Source organism: Melospiza melodia, chromosome 2 (genome assembly GCF_035770615.1).
Source record: "Melospiza melodia melodia isolate bMelMel2 chromosome 2, bMelMel2.pri, whole genome shotgun sequence".
NCBI lineage: Eukaryota > Metazoa > Chordata > Aves > Passeriformes > Passerellidae > Melospiza > Melospiza melodia.
In genome coordinates, this window is record NC_086195.1 from 118,856,328 (window position 1) to 118,875,211 (window position 18,884).

The window sequence follows — 18,884 nt, forward strand, 5'->3', positions numbered from 1 at the left end:
AGCCACAGGAAAAAAAGCAAGTCCTGTCTTTTAGTGTGCATGCCCTGTGATGCCACCAGGACCTTTCCATCAGTTCCCTGGCAGTTGTTAAAATGGTGATTTACCTGTTTGGAGAAAAAATTGGTTTTATGTGAGATACTTCATATCTTAACTATATATTTACTCAGATTTCCTTGTAACATTTTCTGTTTTCTTTACAGAACCGTTGTTTCTTGGATTCTGTCCTGAATGCATTCCTTCTGGATGTTTTGTTACCTTGTTTTCACATTCCTGTTTTGTCAGTTATTTCTGAATGTATTTGAATCTTAACTTTTGGATACTTTTTCTCTTTGTTAGAGGAGACACAACATTTGAATATGCTTTACTTGCTCTTCTGGAATTTCAAGTAAGCAATTTTGGAGAGGTATAATCTATTCCATGTGTGTATAGATTCAAAAGACTTCTGTCATAGCCTGTTGTTTTGTGAATTGCCAAGCTTAGCTGAAGCAAAGCATAAAACACGCAGCAAAGAATGTAGAAACAGAATTTTCAAAGCTTCTAAGGGGGTATAAAATTCTTTGGAAAGAACACACTCTATTATTGGATGCTGTCACAATTTCATTTCTACCTTTATTTGTTTTCCGTAACTTCTGCATGCAGTTTTAACAAAGTTGCAGCATAGAAGCCTTTATTTGACTTGTTACTTTTCTTTCTTCTCCTTTGTTTTTCCTGTGGGCTTCTGTTATCTCTAGGCCACATTTTAGCACTGATTTAGTAAATTCTCCAGTACCTTTTTTGCTCTTTAGTTTTAATAACCCCTAATTAACCTCTCTGTGCTTGAGGACCTTTGGTTGTGTTAAACTCTTCATATAAAAAAAGTTAGCAACCAGTCATTGATCAGATGGTTTCCATGGGAGCATGGATTAAAGATAGCAGTACTATATTACAGGCTGATTAAAAATAAAGAAAAAATTCCTCTGGCATGCTTTTTAATCTTACTAACTAAAGATTTGCAAGTTTTTCAGCTTTCCTCTTGTGCTACTTTGCCCACTTAGAGACAAATCTTTCCTCACTGATTGCATTGGTATTTGCTGGCTGCTGTAGTGTCTTGTTGCTGCACTGTGCATTTAGTGCTGGAAAGGCTGCACAGGATCACAGGTCTGAGGGCCTGGAGAGCAAATGAAGTTCCCAGGGATGGAGGGACAGGGCTGGGGTGAAGTGTGAGGGGGCTGAATTGCCTAACATGCATGCCCTGATTTCTGCACTGATGTCCTACATGAGCAAAGTGAATGTAATTTGTAATGGAATCAAGAAAGATTTTAATGTGTGTTAATGTCCGTCAGGGACTTGGGGTGGGCTCTGGTGTGGTTTGGCAGCACGATGTGCAGCAGGCTTGGAAGGCAGGGTGAGGGGACACAGGCCCATTGTACATACATATAGAGTTAAATCCCTATGGTTTACAATAAAACCTTGGTCTAGTGTTTCAGAGAGCTGGAAAGCAGAAGTAGGGAACCCTGCTTGCTCAGATCCATTTCAGATGGTGTCAACTCAGCTCCAGGAGGGAAATGGGAACCAGGGAGCTGCAGGTGTCATCGTGTGCTAATGAGTATTCATGAACATGCAGCACACCTGCTGTTGTCAGCCCTGCTCTTGGCAGGACATGGGCACTTGGGGGTAGGAATCTGGTTTTTCCTGGGATTAAAGGTAGGTATGAGTGACCAGATCCCTGCATTTGTGTAAGGCCTTGTGAAGTGGAGGACTCCTAATAGGAGTTACGTGTTTAGGTAGCTGGTGTAGGCTTCTTGCTGTGGGTCAGATTCTCACTTTGCTCATTGAGACCTCTGCTGCTTTATGCTTGGTCTCTTCTGCTTAAGCTCTCCCAAGTGCTGTGTCCTCTTCATAAATGCCTATCTCCTGAGAGCTGAAATAATATGTTACTGTAGGCAATGTGGAACCTTATAATATTTTTGTAGCCTTGTTGAGCTTTAAACCTTTAGCCACATACAATACCAAGTCTGTGCTGACTTCTGGTGTGAAAAATCTTGTCCAGTTCTTTAAAGTATGCACAAGTAGCTGATATGTAGCCAGAAGTTGGATTTAATTTTTAAATTGATTTATAGACAATTACCTATTTTCTTGTATGATGTCCTGTTCTTGAGGTGGTCGGGACCATTGCATACCGTGATTTTGTAAATACCTTTCTGTGCCAAATCAAGACAATTTCCTGTGTTCTTTATGAGGATGAAAAATCTCTGAACTCATGAAGGTAAGAAAAATTAAATGAATAGCTAGATTGTATTGTTAAGCTTAAACACCAAAATATCTGCAAAACCAGAGAGTAACATCACCATCTGAGGCATAGTAGGCATCCAGTGGCAGAACCATAGGACTCCTGTTGAGTCCTGTGGCTGCTGTGGAATGAAACTCTTCAGTGTAATCCTGTGGGCTCTTGGAAAAGATTCCTTCATTGCCTTAGGATAAATGGTTAAAAGGAAAGTAAAAATGAAGTGAAATTAGCTGGAATTCAGGAAGTAGACCTGTGGCTGTCCTGTAGCATAGTGCCTTGATCAAAGGCAAATCCAGTCTTCGGGCAATTGCGTTAAGCTCGTTACTACCATATTATCTGATACTTGTGTGGTTTAGGTACAGTGTGCATAAATTACCAAGCAGTGATACATTACTGTTGCAGATCTTCCTAAAGATTTTTGACAGGTGTGGGTTAAAATCAATTCCAGCCAAGAAAGGATCTCAAACTGCCCTAAGTCTGGCCTGATAAAAACCACACCTAACTTCAGAGGCTAGGATATCAGTTAGTGGCTTGGTTGGGAATATGTAGATACATGTCTCTCTAGCTACATCTAGAAGGCCTGTGTTCAGTGTGGTAGGGATAATTGAGAAGGACAAATACAGTAGAGGGAGAAGCAGCTCATGGAGACCCGCTGAACATCTTTAATCAAGTACCGTCATTGCACTCCTTAAGTTCCACCAAAGTGGGAAGAGCAGGGAGTTGTGGAGGCATTACAGAATTAAATCAAGCAACTGGAATGGTATTTTGTGGGCTCACTTAAAATGGTTTTGATAGGCATATCACATGTTACATGAGACCATAGACATTCAGAAGGCAAAAAGTGATTGTTGTGTAATTCCTACATCAAATAATAGAAAAAACCAACACAGATCTTGAGTAGCTGTGTACCATCATCTACTTTTTTTGTATGATCTTATGTATAGGAATGCTAATAAAAAGCAGATTGCCCTGTCAGTGGGGAAGCAGCTCTTTTCCCCACTCAGTTATTTAGATGGAGATTGCAAGATCTGGGGCATCAGCCAATCCTTGTGACAAGCTGTTGTTTCCTGGACAGGATGGTGCTGGTTGGCAGTCTTGCTTTCATACAGAGCAGCTGCTCCTGGCACCAGCTGGCTGTCAGCAAGTAGGGGAGCCACAGTGGTGGTCTTGCTTGGGACAGACTGGCAGGCTATGAAGTATTGCCCATGTGGGGGCAAGCTGCTGTTGATCAGATCTCATGGGGAGCATTCGACTTTGCCGTCCTTGCTGCTCTGTTGTGCCTGGTAACAGATGTCTCATGGCTGATGTAGGCTGAGGGGTTGCATTAACAAGGCTGTTCTGAATTTGCACTTGCTCAGGACAAGGAAACAAAACTAATCCTGCTTTACAAAGGTGAGTAATTTACTTAACCAAGCTCCTTGTCGCAAGCGGAGTTTGCAGAAAAGGGCATAGCATGGATGGCGCTGGAGACAATCAGGTGTCACTTTGGAAATGAAAGCATCCAGCTCTGGTTGTATTTTACACTTTTGCTTAAGCTGGGTTAAGAAGTTAGGCTGATAAAGAACTGTGATGGTTGAAAGGAATTGAAATTAATTTATTCGATATATGCACTCAAAATGTTCATGAATATATACAGACAGAGAAGAATAGTAGCCATGTCCTAGATAATTAATTGTTTCATAGAAAAGACTATGTTGCAGTACTTGGAGAAAAACATGGCTATGAAGATGTCTCTGTGATATGATGAAATGCTAATGATAACATTTTGCAACGATGCATAACTTCTCCACAAGCTGTGGAAATTCTTGATGACATGGAAAGGGTGGAATAATTGGATTAGATCATATTTGAAATAATTAAAACTGGGGGTCTAGCACCTTATCCCCACTCTTCACAGGTTTTCTTGTAGATGCTATTACAAAAAGGTTATTTAAAGAAACTTGAGGCAGTGCAAACTTTTTGGGAAAAACCCAACAACCGATAATTGAAGTAAAGGACTAATTATTCTGTTCTCAGCACAAAAATCATTAATAGCACAGTGTCCCCTGAACAGCTGTTGAAAACAGAGACTTAGAAGTGCTTGCTATGGCAACAGTGTGCAGTTTGATTATGATTATAGAGAGGGTTTTCAAGGGTAAATAAAGTGTTGGATGCAGCTTAAAGCAGACAAATACAAGCAAATATGAGGCTTTGATGAAAAATTGTTTGCAAGTTCCCATGCTCTCGGGTGGCTGTTCCCTATGTGCAGTAGTTTGTGGATTCCTTCTGCCATAAAACAGTGCCTGGAAAGAGCAATCTTGACAAACTTCCGTGAAAAAGAATGGGTAGTTTGAGTTTGTGCTGCAGTGTCAAGTTCATTAGATGGAATCTTGAACAAATAAGTAAAGCTGAACTTCAATGGGAGAACACTGCATGGAAAAAGTAAGAAAACTTTAAAATGAGAAAGTACGTATGTTTGGTGTCATTTACAGAAAAGTTCAAGTGGGAGGCTGCCAAACCTGCCTGGTTTTTATGGTTTTGACTTTAATGAAGTGTGGTTATTTCAATACAAACAACCACAGACATGAGCACCCTCTGCAGGATGTTTAAAGGGGTTTCCCACTCGATCCCTTTTGATTGTTAAAGGTTAGGTTTTCATCCTTACGGCTGGTGTTTTTCCCTCGCTGTGCTGGCGGAGTTTAGCAGTGGGAAGCCCCGGCCCTGAGCTGTTACTGCCGCCCGGTGCCCTGTGGCGCTGGTTTCCCTGCGGTGGCGCTGGGGCGGGCGCTGGATGGCACTGTGCGGGGTTCGTACGAGTGGGCACGGTTGTTCTGGGCGCAGATCTGTGTTCCGAGAGGCGGGTTGCCCCGTGTACATGCACAGAAAAAGTGCCTTTCGTTAACAGCAAAGGGCCGGTCCCGGACGCCGCTCCGCCGCCTGCGACAGCTCCGCGATTACTCCCGGCTCCCCGGGAGGAGGAGGAGCCGGGCCGGAGGCTGCCGGGGGCGGGAAGGGGCGGCAGGTTTGGGATGAGGAGGAGGAGCTGGAGCGGCAGGAAGGGTGTTTCCCTGCGCAACTCCCGGCTGAAGTGACTCACGCAGGAAACTCCCTGCCAGGCGCGGCCCAGGAGCCGAACGGCCGGCCCGACGCGACCCTCGGCGGCCGGGCCGAGCGGAGCCCCCGGACGGACGGACAGACAGACGGACAGACAGACGGACGGGCTCCTGCCGCCGCCGGGCAGCGCCGCTCCCGGGAGCCGGCAGAGAGCGGGTGGGTGCCCTTCCCGGGGCCCTCCCCGGATCCGGGCGCTTCGTCTGCGGGTCCGCGCCCCCGCCGCGCCCCTCTCGCCGGTAACCGTGAGCTCCGTACTCCTGTTGGGGTTGGCTCATCCCCCCTCGGTGTCCGGGGCTCCCGGGGCTGGGCGGTGCCGCGGGGGTCCCGCTGCTCGGGCGGTGCCCGGGGCCGGGCGGGAAGGGCCGTGCGGGGCCTCGGGCGGGCCGGGTCCCTCAGCGGCGGGCACCGAAACGCCGTTCTTGGGTTGTGTTGCTGGGGTGAGGGTTAGCTTGTTCTCTCCCGTGCCTGGCCCCTGTGTCTGCAGCGCTCGAGTGGTCAGAGTTCTGCCTACTAGGCTGTCTTGGAGTGGGCTAGATGAGGAAAATATAAAAGTAAAAAAGCTCTATGCAGGTTCGTCTCCCTCCTCAGAGGAAGGAGGTGATCTGGAGTGTCTGTCTAAGGACGTGGAATAACTTCCTCATGAGGAACTTGAGAATTATCCGATAAAAATAACTATGCTGTAATGGCAGCAGCCCTGTAAGCTTGAAAATCCCCAGATGGAGGGTCTGCCACCCCTTCCCTCCTCTCTAATGAGCAGAGGTCTTGCACTTCATCTTTCTGAATATTCCTGTAGTTCATCAACATCTCTGCTAATATTTTGCCTTTCGGTAGGCTCTCATTGCCTTGATTTTTATTCCTGTGCTGTTTGATGGCAGGTTGAAGTAGCATTTAGACATGTAAATGGTTGTTTGTGCCAGCGAGGCTGTTGGGAGGAAGTTGCCTTTGTGGGATGCAGCCAGTCTGCCTGAAGTGCTGGCTGGAGAGCGTGTATTGGAGGAGGAGGAAAGCTAGCTGGAGGAATTTCTTTTAATTAGAAGGTCATAGCAGGCTTTTCTGTAAACTGTGGGAAATGGAAAGCTTAGGCTAATGAGGACTCCAGTCCTTATTGCATTCCAGTTACTTATTTGGCATAACTTTATTATAATAAGCTTACTGAACATGTACATATGCAGTGTTGTGTGGTAGTGTTTTCTTCAAAATTGAATTTGTAATAATACTGTAGTGCAATTCAGCAGTGTCTGAATTATGTTTTTATTAATTGTACTTAAACTGTTTTATGCTCAGAGAATGTCTGAGCTATGTGATAGAAAAAGCATTCTACTCCTTACTTAAGTTCTGATTCTTGACTTCATTTAAGTCCCACTTTTACCTCTAAAAAACTTTTTTTTTTAAACTTTTGTAAACGTGAAGTTCCTCCTGTTCTAGTATAAAAGACTCTTTAAGCTTTCCCAGGCAACTGGTCTGTGAAGTCTGGCTGGTGTAGGCAGCCAGTTGTGTCTGTAGCTGCCAGGAGAGAGGAGGAGGAATTTGGAAGAAGTCTGTACAGCATTGGGAAGTCTTAACCCCAGTATCATCAAAGCTTGCTTGGCTCGCCCTCTAAAAAGTGTACATCAGTCTTTCTTTGTAGCAGCTTAGATTTTTTTTTTTTTTAATAGGGACTATGTACTTGATGGAATATCTCTATTATACTTTGGTTTTCAGGTTGTCAGCTTGTTTATATATTCTGAGAATAAACCTCTCTGAGTCTTGGGAAAATACCCAAATAGTCTCACCCCTGCAACATCCCTGTTTGAAAGAGTTTGTTTTGTTTACAGGTCTTGGGTTTGTCAGTTTCTTTTGAGGGTCCTGATGCTGAGAGTGGAGTTTGAATGGAGTAATAGATATCACAGCATTCAAACTTAAATGGAGCCAAATTGTCTAAGTTGTTTAAGTTTTTTTTTTTAAATATATATGTTATAAGAGAGGGAATGTTTCACAAACAATTCAGACTTTTCAGTTTTTAACTTCTGAATATGTGACTTATAAAAAAGCTCATAGTGCTTTAGTGATGCACCTGTAATATTCAAAGTATTCATTAACAAAATTCTTGTTTCTTCAGTTTGCTTTAGATGGAAATTGTCCTCTGGGCATAAACCAAGAGATTCTCTTGGTCCAGTATGCTGATTTTGTAGCATAATTAAGTAATTACCAGGAATCTGTTCTAGCTCTGTGTTCCATGTTAGATATTTGTCTGATACATTCCTTAAGTTTTGGTTAGTGCTTTGTTTATTCATTCTGGCAGAGATTTGTCTTGGAAGGTGGCTTGTTCCTGAGGGTAGGTTTTAAAACCTTGCCATAGCCCTCTTGTCAGAATCATCTGATTTTTATTTTAAAGTTTGTTTCTTGAAGGTTTCCAAGATATTGAGGTTGAGGTGGAAAATTCAGAGTGGTTGGATTTGAGCTGCAAGGTTGGAACAAAAAGATGGAACAAAAAGTCCCCACAAAGCTCTTTATTTTTGGGAACAGTTGTATTCATCCTCTGGCCTGAAAGCTGCTAGAACTGCTTGCAGTGCTATACAAGAGAAAATTAATTTTAATGTAATTTCCATGCCTTTATGTGCATATCAAATGGGTTTTATTTTACAGTTTTTGTCCTATGTTCTCTGGGCAAGTTCTTCGAGTGGTTCCTTGGTTTACTTGTTGCTGTACCAACAAGTAAATTAAACCTGAATGCTGAGCAGCAAGTTTTACCCTGCTGAGCTGGAAGTCAGCTCTGTGATTGCCTTCACTGCTTGGAACAGTGGCTGTGTGACCTTCTGCATTTCCACTGTTTATACATTTTAAATAACTGCAGCTCCTATGGCAAGCCCCGAGTTAATAAGCAATTGTGGCTGACCCAGGGTAGGTGCTCGTTGACCTGGGGGTGCTGCAGGAGCTTGGCACAGCCCAGGCGTGAGGGGCCACCGAGGTGGCTCCGGGTGGGTCCGTCCCTGTGCGTGGGACTGGGATTCATTTCACGTTCCCAGGGATGGAGGTAAAGAGGGAGGAGTAAATGTAACAGACTTGTAAATTTCTGATCTGTAGAAAATATACCTTGTTTCAAGTGGCCTCTGGCAGGCTTTACTCTTGAAGGTCATCTGGCTACTTTTTGGCTACATTGTTATTTGTATATATAACAAATGAAAGCTGCCTATCCTTGTCCTGGTTTTTATGCAGAGCTGAGACAGTAAAATGAAAGAAGGACATTTCAACACGGTGAAATATGACTATACCTACAAAAACTCACGAAGAGCTTGGTAATGGTGCTTTACATTTTAATTTACATACGTCAGTTCAGGGCTGTTCTTTACTGCTGGTCTGCCCTTAGAAGCTGACATTAGCAGGGCTCGGGGGCACACTTTGCTGGGTAATGCTGATAACAGAGTGCCTATTGATTTGCTTTGTTAAAACCTAATTCCATTAATCCACATCACTGCCTTTCTGGTGGTAAAAATAATGTATGATGCATTGATGGGACTTGCTACAGAAGAAGACAGAGGTTGCAAAGCAGCAGTTAATCTTTCTATCTCTTGGCACCAAAAATGTTGTAAGATATTTTGGGTAGCTCCTTATCTCTTGTAAACACAGTGGTGAAAATCCTGAAGCATGTTTTCTTCATAAGACTTGAAAGATTTTTCTCTGTGTTAGTATGTACTGTTTACTGTATGCCTCTGTTATGTCTGTAAATATATGTGCACTCACAAATATTTGTGAAGAAAATCCTGTATTCACACATTTCAGTGTTTTGGGGGAAAGGTGGCTATCTTGGACTTAAACTGGAAAAAGTGGAGTTGTGGTAAAGGTTGGTATGGCACAAATAATCATCAGGCATTTGCCATCTCAGGAGAAACCCCCTTTCCCTCAGGCTGAGCATCAGCAGATATCAAGTGAATTTATATCTGTGTAGCCTTTCTGCAGAAAGACCATTGTGGGAGAGGTGGTTTAAGGCTGTGGACAGCCAAGTTGAGCACAGATCTGGCTTGGGGTGTTGGAGAGGGAGCCCATCTCTCCAAGCCTTCCCAGCTGGGAGATGGTGGTAGTCCCTGCTCCTGAGGAGCAGCACTTGTATCCTGCTGCTCTGTCCCTTCCCCACATTTTCTGTAGCTGTTTCATTCTGCCAGACCTCTGCTCCTGCTGGAAGGGCCCCCAGCAGGGCATCAGTGTGATGGTGAGCTCAGGAGGGCTCTCAGGTGGGAATCCCTTCATTGCTACCCTATCTGCCTGCCAGGCACCCGCTGATGGGACTTAGCCAGCTTGGTGTGCTGTGGATTTGCAGCCCTCTTAGCCAAGCTGTGAGGTCCTGATGTGCTCTTCTCAGTGCCTACAGAGCAGTGCAAGTGAACATGGTAGTTCTTTGGCTGGGTGGTTGTTCTGTTGTTCTGTATGGGTGTGTTGCCAGGACAGGTGCTCTGGCCTAGGCAGAGCTTAAAGTGAGTGTCCTCCACCAGAGTGGATGTTCTACCTGTTAACTTGACTAAAGCTTTTCTTGTTCAGGTAGTCAGGTAGCACATATGGAATTGGCACTTCTGCTCTTGCTTTCATCAGAGGTAAATGCCAGGGCAGAGGTAAGTGCAGGCTGTGGTGCCCTCCTTTTCCCAGTTTGTGAGTGCTCCCAGCTTACACAGTGGTTATTTGTGGGGTGAACTTGGAGGATTTCTCTTTGCTTGAGCCATACTCTGTGATATTTTCTCAGTTGAACAGTCTGTCTTTCAGCAAGCCTTTCTCATGGCTGGTTTTTGCAGGTCTCTTTTCCGTCACTGTTGGTCAGGGGGTAATAGAGTGACAAACAAACTTTTTAAAGCCAGTAATTGCTCATTTAGTGGGAAAAAATGCCATCCCCCCTCCTCTCCCTCCACTGAAAGGCATCTTAAGAATTCAGTCAGTGTGTAGACTTATGCTTACTAGATGACACTCTCTACAAATGATTAGCAGGGTTGAGTCTCAGTAATGTTCTTATGAATTACTTTATTCTAAAGTAAAAGAAAAATAATTAAATAGTGCTTTTGGTTTTAGAAACAAATAGATTTAAAAACCAATACTGTGGTTTTGTGTTAGGACATGAGTCTCAAGAGTTGACATGCTAAGAAGTGATTCCAGCTGTGCAAATGACACAAGGTGCTTTTGGAGATCCTTGCTTTATACTCTACACCTATAAAAGAGATTTTTTTTCCAGAGTTTAGATAAAAATATATTAGTACTGTACTTCAGTTTAAAATACTTTAATTCTGACAGGGACATGGACACTTTGTTGGCAGAAATAAAAATTGACCTGAAGCTATTTATAGCCTTCTTTCAGTATACCTCTAATTATTTTAAGTGCTTTCAGTGATGTAAAATCAATAAAGAGAGTACACTGAATGATAGATTCTGAGTGTGAAGTTCAGGCAAACTGTCATGATACACAGCTCAAGATAGATGTGATGGCTTGTTAGGTGATATCTGAAGTAATGCTTTGAATGAATTTTCACTGAAATTGTGTATTTTCTTGTATAAAATACTACAGGTGATGAGCTCTTTCTGAGGAAAAAGAGAGCTTAAGAAACTAAATTTTATTTATTTTTGTTTTCTACTTGGTCATGTACTATTTTCTTAGTTTTTTTAAGATAACTATTAAGCCATTATTTACTTCTTGTCTGATTCACTCTCTCCTCACAGAAATGCACATAATGTACATTATTATTGTACTGATTTAGACAATAAATGAAAAGCTACTTTTAAGCATGGGTATTACAAATTTGCCTAAACTATCTTCCAACTTACTATTCAGACGAAGCTGTGTAATTTTTTTTAACTGAAAGTGGAGAGTGTTGTATTGGTGACTTAGAAAGTACCTACAGGTATAGAGGAGGAGTGGGAATGACAGCAGACAGCCTCTCTTTCAGAGTAACTTTTCTTGAAGCCTTTGTTGAATTTTTAAACTCAAAATAAGGCAATGCTGAAGCCAGAGCTTCGCCTGCAGGCTTGCATTGCAGAAACCCACGGGATGTGATGAATGCCTGTCGTGTCCCTGGGGGCACGAGCTGTGAGATGGAGCTGGTGCCAAATGCAGAGGCACCGTGCAAGGGGCACCTGGGGGCTGCCCCAGCAGTGGTGGGAGGGTGTCCTTCCCAGGCAGCGGTGGTGCCCAGCAGGCTCCCCTGAGGAGCTGCCAGGCTGAGCCTGGAGCAGCCCCCTGTGTAACTGGGCTGAGGAAGAGAGTGCTGTCCTCCCCTCCCCCGAGAAAACAATGCTGCTTTTTCTTTATTTCTCTCCGTTCTTGTGAAATAAAAGTGCAGAACTCCCATGCTTTATCAGGAGCTGTAGTGATGGGACAAGGAGTAATGGGTTCAAACTGAAAGAGATGAAATTTAGCTAAAAGATACAGAAGAAATTCCTGACTGTGAGGATGGTGAGGCACTGGAAGAGGTTGCCCAGAGAGGCTGTGGGTGCCCCATCCCTGGAAGTGTTGAAGGCCAGGTTGGATGGGGCCTTGAGCAGCCTGGTGTAGTGGAAGGTGTTCCTGCTGATGGCAGGGGGGATGAACTGTGTGGTCTTTAGAGTCCCTTTCAACCAGTGCCATTCTATGAGTGCAAATAAACAGTTTGTCTAAGGTTCAGGGCTTGTGTTGTTGCTTAGATGGAAACCTGAAGCCTCCAGACTCTTGTCTTTCTCTCCATCTTTGAGGCTCATCTCTGTTACCTGTAACATGACCTCCTCCATCCACTGTGGTGCTCAGCTCTCCCATCCCCAGCTCCTTTCAGCCCACCTGCACAGGTGTGGCCCCTTTGAGTACCAGCAGTAAATACATCACACACCAAGGGCAGCCCAGGAAACCATGCTGGGCAGGTGTGAGTAGTCTGTGATGGAAGACTTCATCCTGAGCCATGCCAGGCTCATCCCATGTGAACTTGCTTTCCTTTCTCCTTTCTGGGGTGGTTATTGCTTTTGCTGCTCCCCTTCCCATTGTTTGCAAAGTGTTCACAGTGGGAGTGTTACCTTTGCTAAGAAGTGAGAGAGCTTTTCACAGCTGTAGTTGTAGTTTTCACATGCTGTAGGTGCTGTGCTTCTGTGCTAAACTTCAGTCTGCTCCAAAGCACTGCTGTGCAGCTTTGCTTCCTACCAGCCGTGCAGCAGCAGGATCAGGAGCAAGTACAGCAGAAATGCTTGCTGAGAACAGCTGCAGGAGAGAGCAGCATCAGCAGAATGCAAAAATGGCAGCAAACTGAGAAGATTAAAAAGGGCTGTGGAGGAGTGAACTGGGTGAGAGGAAAAGAATGCAAAAAAATAGAAGGTGAGGGGGGGTGGTCAGGAAGGTGAAATGGTGCAATACCAGAGAATGTTAATAGGGTAAGGCAAGTAAGTGTGGCAAGACAGATCTCAGCACACCTAACCTAAAATGAAACAATGCTTAAATCTCTAGCTTCTTTGCAGTCTGAAGAGAGACCAAATATTGCAGAAGGGGGTTCATTCTGTACATTAGTCAGTTCACTCAGAACTAACTCAGTTCTGTGAGAATTAATTAGTAAACCAGCACAAACCCTCTCAGCCTTCTAGCCCCATCAACAGCAGATTTTTTTTACATTTGTGACTTATCTTGGGCTTCAGACTTTGGTTCACAGATAAAGCAAACCAAACAAAACACCTCTGTGAATTCTTGTAGCACAAGTTCCATTGCAGAGGGGGGTTGCATGCTGCAGGACAGACACTTCAGAGACAGGCCCTCCCTCCTTGTTCATCTAAGTGGGATATTTTTGGAGGAAATTTTAGAGGCTTTGGCTTCTCCCATCCCATGCCATCACAATGGATTCTCAAATAAAATAAATGGAGTGAACAAATTAATTTTTCATTTTTGAAATGTCTGTATCCTCCACTTGAGCTTCCTACACAGGGATAGCATTTCACCCTGTATTTTAACATCAGGAAGTTGTATCTCTCTTCTAAAGCTTCAAGATGTGGAATGATGCTGCAGATGCATGGTACTGGCCAGGCTGCCCTTGGAAATACCTGGTTGTTACTTGCTGCTTCATCATCATCCACTGCAGATGCTGCTGCTGTAGAATTAGTATGTGCTCATCCATGTGCTCCTGCTGGCTGCTAGCACGGCAGGAAAAGATAAATTCACTCTTGTGGTGGCTTGCTAGCAAAAATAGAGTGACTCCAGCCAGGTGCTAGGGTACAGGAGTGCTGAGGTTGCACTGTGTTCTCTAGTTGTGGGAGGGTTTTCTTACTGATGCTGTAAAAAGGAGTCATTAGTGGACATGCATGAGGCTTCAGGAAAGGCAGGTCTGGACTGCCATCACTCACCAGTCTTGGTCTAGGCTTCATTCAAAGAGCCTGAGACTCCCCCATTCCTAATCTGCTGTGATGGTAGTAGAGTGCCAGACCTTCCTTTTGTTGGAAAGTGCTTGAATTCCTCCAGGATATTGAAAGGGAAGTTACTTGACAAGCATAACTAATTGTTCTCTGAGTCCTGGTGGTCAGTGTGTCAGCTCCCTGACAGCATCCTTGGCAGGGCTGTCCTGACCCTGCTTATCCTGTGGGAGTGGCTGTACTGACTCACTGAAGTGTGCCCTTTATGTTGCATTGATGGTGCTGCTGTTGCCTACTGATACTGCCCAGAACTGAGTTTTCCAGGTGATAAGAGTGGTGTATCACTGAGCACTTGAACCTTGCTTGCACAATCATAACATTGGATAAGGAGATGGCAGGCATGGGGATTGCTTGCTGTTCCCTGCAGGAGACAGAAGCTGGACAGGTGACAGTGTAGATTGCATGAAAAATTCACTTGTGACTGAACTCAAAGAGCTTTTAATTTAGGAAGCTGAGATTTGCTAAAAAAAAAAAAAAAAAAAGAAAAAATCATTTCCTCCCATGCTATTAGCCTCATGTTCTTCCCCCAGTCTGTGCCTGCTTTTGGAAGCCTGCAGTCACTGTGAGCCACATTCCCTGTAGGAGTCTGATACTGAAGTAATCATTTCTATTATACGGCCGTTCTTCTGGGACTTGCTGTGCTGTTTGGATGGGGTAATACAGTGCTGGAATTTTTTTCTCTTTTTCATGTATTAAGCCTGTTTTTAAATTCCACTTGCAGATGTATTTTTGAAAGCTTAACAGTATGTCAAATCTGTTGCACAAAGGACTGTCAGCTGCTGTTTGCTTTCTTCTGTCTTTTACTTTAATCAGGCAGGCCAGTAAATGATGTGAAAAGCATTTTTCTTTGCTCCTTCAGCTTATGCAAATGTGTTGCTTAGGAACGGAAAGGAGCTCCGGTCCCAAAAGGAACATCTTAGGCTGATCTGCATGGCAAAAAGGCAGATTGTCCTGTCTAGGGCACAGGAAAAGAGCATTCTAACAGAGAAAATACATCGTGGTGCTGTTCTCTGAAGTGCTTTAGCTATCAGGGTGTAAAATATTTTCTTCTCAGTCTGAATTGATAGGTCAGCACTTGAATGGCTGAGGTGTTCAAAATTTAATTAAAATAGAACTAAAAGGGAGTTTTTGAGAGAGATCTTGGAGGTTTGAAATAAAAATGAATATTTTTGTAATTACTGTGCTGTTCTTGGAAGAGAAAGTCCATTCCCTTTTGTTCCCTTTCTATTACAAGGGCCCTTTGTGATTGGAATCTCATGGTTTAAATTGGGTAGGAACATTACACTGAATATTTAATCACATTTTCCTAATAGTAAAATTATTTAATTGATTTTCTGCAGTGCAGTAATATAGAAAAATGACACAATGGGACAAAAAACCTGAAAATGTTGTGTTGCTGTAGGGATAAAACTTAACTTCTGCTGTTGTGCTGACCAGTTCTTTTCTTGTGGGAATGTTGTCAGCAGTTGCCATGGAGTTTACTGTGGTTGATCCTGAAGACCCCAGTTCAGCAGGCCAGTCACTCATCTTTTAAAATATACTTTCATTTTAATTTCTTTCCCTCAGTGTGTGGACTGTGGAATATATTTGCCTTTTTTTTTTTTTTTTTTTTTTGTAAATAATATGTAAATAATATTTTTTGTAAATAACTAATTCTTTTCTTCCTCTTCAACTGCAGTACATAAAATTTTCCTGATTTTCATCTGTCCTTTTAAGTAGGGTAAGCTTTGATTTATTTATGCAAAAGGCATTTAGTTACAAATATTTATATTAATATATAATAATTTATTTTAGGCAAAAGCCGCTTGTGTGGATACATATTTCAAATAATGGATTGCACATTAATTGAAATATGTATCTTCAGTAGCATCTTCAGTACCATGATGCTATATTTTAATTTAAGATTCAATGATTCTGCTTTTGCAGACTTGGGAAAGAAGAGAGACAGTGTCAAAGGGAGTTGCTGTTTAAAGTGTAGACATACTTCCTCTTTGTCTTATTTTGAGCCTGGGAACATGTACAAGCACTTGGAGATCAAATGCATCTGTTCAGAACCAACATGTGTCCAGTGGACTGCAAAAAGGCATGGGGCATCCCCTCCCCACATCATTTTTCAGTCAAATGAAACATATTTTCTGACTTTGCAGATGAAAATAGTTCAAAAATTTCTGCAGTTCAGCAATTTTTTGTCATTGAAACTGCACCTTAATTAACTCACTCTTTGGCATGATGCCTCTCCATATTTTTAATATGAAATAATTTTTTTATCACTTTAAATTCCAGTCTTGGAGAGCTTTTTGGGTTACGTAGAGAATGGTGTAACCCAAACCAATTCCCTGGGTGTCCCAGAGCACCTCTGCTTCCTTGGGCTGCATTCTCCAGCTGATCTTTGCATGTGTTTTATTGCTGCTGCAGTGTGCTGGTGTGCAGGGCTCTCCCTGGGCTGGGTGCAGCTGGAGGTGGGGCGTGCTCTGCACGTTTGCTTGTGCACTCACAGAGCTCTGAATGCTCTGTGGGAACTTCTCCTGCCATGGGGAAGGCGAGAGGCTGTGCTGGAGTGGGTCAGAGCGAGATCCCTGGCTGCCAGCTGCAGCCCAGAGCTGCTGGTCCAGCCCTTCCTGACCAGGGGCCCCAAACTCCTCCCCAGCCTGGGAACTCACCCTGCGCTTTGGTGCCTGTGGGATGTGTTTGTCCTGGACTGTTTCAGGCTGTTTGAAGTATAAATATCTGCATTTTGAGTGGATGCATGCCAAGTTTAAGCTCAGTTTTCTGTGAGCTTTTGGTTAAATAAAGTTAAAAGATGTGGAGAACAACTCTTTTTTTTTTTTTTTTTTTTCTCACCCAGAGGTATATTTAAGATAGTGGTATAGTGTGTACCATGGTACCAAGATGGTGAGATAAGATCAATGCTGATATCCCTCTGACTCTTCTCACCCTGAGATTCAGCAGTGACTCAAATCTTTGCCTGTTCAGCTTTTCCCAGGTGCTGTCAGAGGTGCTGGGATGGATGTGCCTTTTGGAACCAGGAGGGAGAGGGTCTGTAGCAGTAGTTGGGCTGTTCCAAAGAGTACAGGGCTTCAGGAGAGGTTTGCTCTGCTGTCACTGCAGAAAAAAGTGCCTGTCAGCTGTGAGATTTAGATTTTAATTATTTTTGTTTATTTCAGGGGAGTTTAACGTTGTAACTCCAACTTCCATAAAGTAAAGCAAGAATTGCAATAGACACAGTTGTGTCCACTGTCTGATCTTTGCAGTATGCAGCAATGTACCAGGAGATGTACTGTAAGGAGCTGACAGCAAAAAACACCTGGAAATCCATTTCCAGATTGTTACCTGCTGCAATCCACTGTGCTTCAAGAGGGAAGCCTGCTATCTTACTGCTCTGATGGTTGTGTGAGGATAAATCCTTAGAGATTCCAAAGTGAGGGTGCTTAGATCTCCTCAGGGTGCCAAACTTTTGAGTGAGTGATGCGAAGGAAAAAAGTGTCTGCCAGCTGTGAGATTTAGATTTTAATTATTTTTGTTTATTTCAGGGACATTGAACACTGTTACTCCAACTTCCATAAAGTAAAGCCAGAATTGTCATAAAGTAAATGTGTGTCTAAATCTTCTGAAGGTGGCTTTCACTGTAGCTTGATATTTTCTACCTTTATTTTTATAGCTATTAATTACACTATAGATACTAATTATACTAATTAGTATAGTTAGCTATACTAATTATACTATTAATTGACTGAATTATACTCTTTATCAGTTTTCTGTGGGAATGTTCACTTGACAATCTTAGTGCAGATAATAATGACACTTTACAAGTAATTTAAATGGCATATGTACCTGTATTGTCCAAGGACTTTCCATTCTTTCCCTGTGTATTTTCAAGATACTCAGTATACCTTTTGGGTTTTTTGAAGTGTTTTGTGTTAGCATGATACCAACCTCATCTCCCTGTCTTGTCTAACACAGCCATAGCTTTGCATCTGATAACTTTTGTGGTGAAGGGCTTTATTTTTCACCAGTAAGTAGATATCATCAAACCTGGTTATTTGAGATAGAACTTTAATGTGGGGAATCAATGTCTTTGAAACTCAGCTGGATAATTTCATAAGACCATTAGAGGACATTTCTGGGAAGTCTTGGCCATAGGATAAAGAGGAACTGTGTGGTAATTTCTACACTTATCTCAACAAGGGTGCAGTTATCTAAGTTCATTTGCCTTACCCACATTTATATAACTACAAGTTATATTTGTTGGATTCTATGCACTCCTACTGAACATGTATAAGAACTGTCTTGTATCATCAAGCATATTTTTTCCTGTTTCAGCTATTTATAGGCTGGGTCTTGCTTAACTCTTATCACTGAGAGAAAGCTTAAAAGCTTGTTACTTAACTCTCTAGTATTTGGGGATTTTTTTTTAACCTCTAAGTTGGAGAACAGAATAGTTCCAGGAATTCTTTCTCTCACAGTGATTCTGAAATTAATGCTTTATTATCTGCTTTCTCAGTCCTTACCTTCTGTAGCTCTTATTATTTCTTCTGGTCAGTTTTCCTTTTTGTTTTTTTTTGTCTCAAACATTTTTCTTCATAATTTGCTCTTGTTCATATTTTGCTACAAATAATCTGAAGCTTGAGGAGGCCCAAAAGAGCATGGCTGAGAGATGCATGCTGGCTGTTTTCTGATATGCTTAGAATTAAGAATATAGACTTTCTGCAGAGACTTAGACATTATTCTGTAGGGATGGAGAAGTGGAAATGGTATCTTCACTAGGACTGTCAATCATCTCCTCTAGATACCAAATCAGTGTTAGCAGGGCACTGCTCACATGCAGTTGCAGGGCTGAGAGCAATGGTGCAGAGTTATGACATTTTAAAAAGTTTGCCAACTCTTTTTTTGCGAATATTTTCAATAATAATCCAGTTCTGAAGTGAAATAAAATGTAAACAATGCTAAAGAGCTTTCTCTTTTTGGCTTCATTTTTCACATGGACAGAAAGTGAGAGATGGTTCAGTTCAGCACTTCTCCACAGCACAAGCTGTTCTGAGCAGGTCAGGCCCATGTGGTGCTCATTTCTTCAGAAATAAAGAAAACGAGGATCTCCTAGTTTAAGCTAGTCTGTGGCCTTTCACTAGCATACTAAAAGAAGCCCAAACCCTGGGACTGA

The 18,884-nt window shown here is 42.8% G+C and overlaps 1 protein-coding gene across 2 annotated transcripts in view; it reads left to right on the top strand.

Annotated features, from left to right (window-relative positions):
- CYFIP1 (cytoplasmic FMR1 interacting protein 1) overlaps positions 1–18,884 on the top strand; it is a 105,050-nt gene that overhangs the window by 24,615 nt on the left and 61,551 nt on the right. Inside the window, exon 1 of one of the 2 annotated variants that reach the window (XM_063149719.1) lies at positions 5,426–5,515. The exons of the other annotated variant lie outside the window; for it this stretch is intronic. The gene's annotated coding sequence lies outside the window, so the exon portion shown is untranslated. Of the gene's footprint in view, positions 1–5,425; positions 5,516–18,884 lie in introns of those variants that run through there. 2 annotated transcript variants of the gene reach the window in all.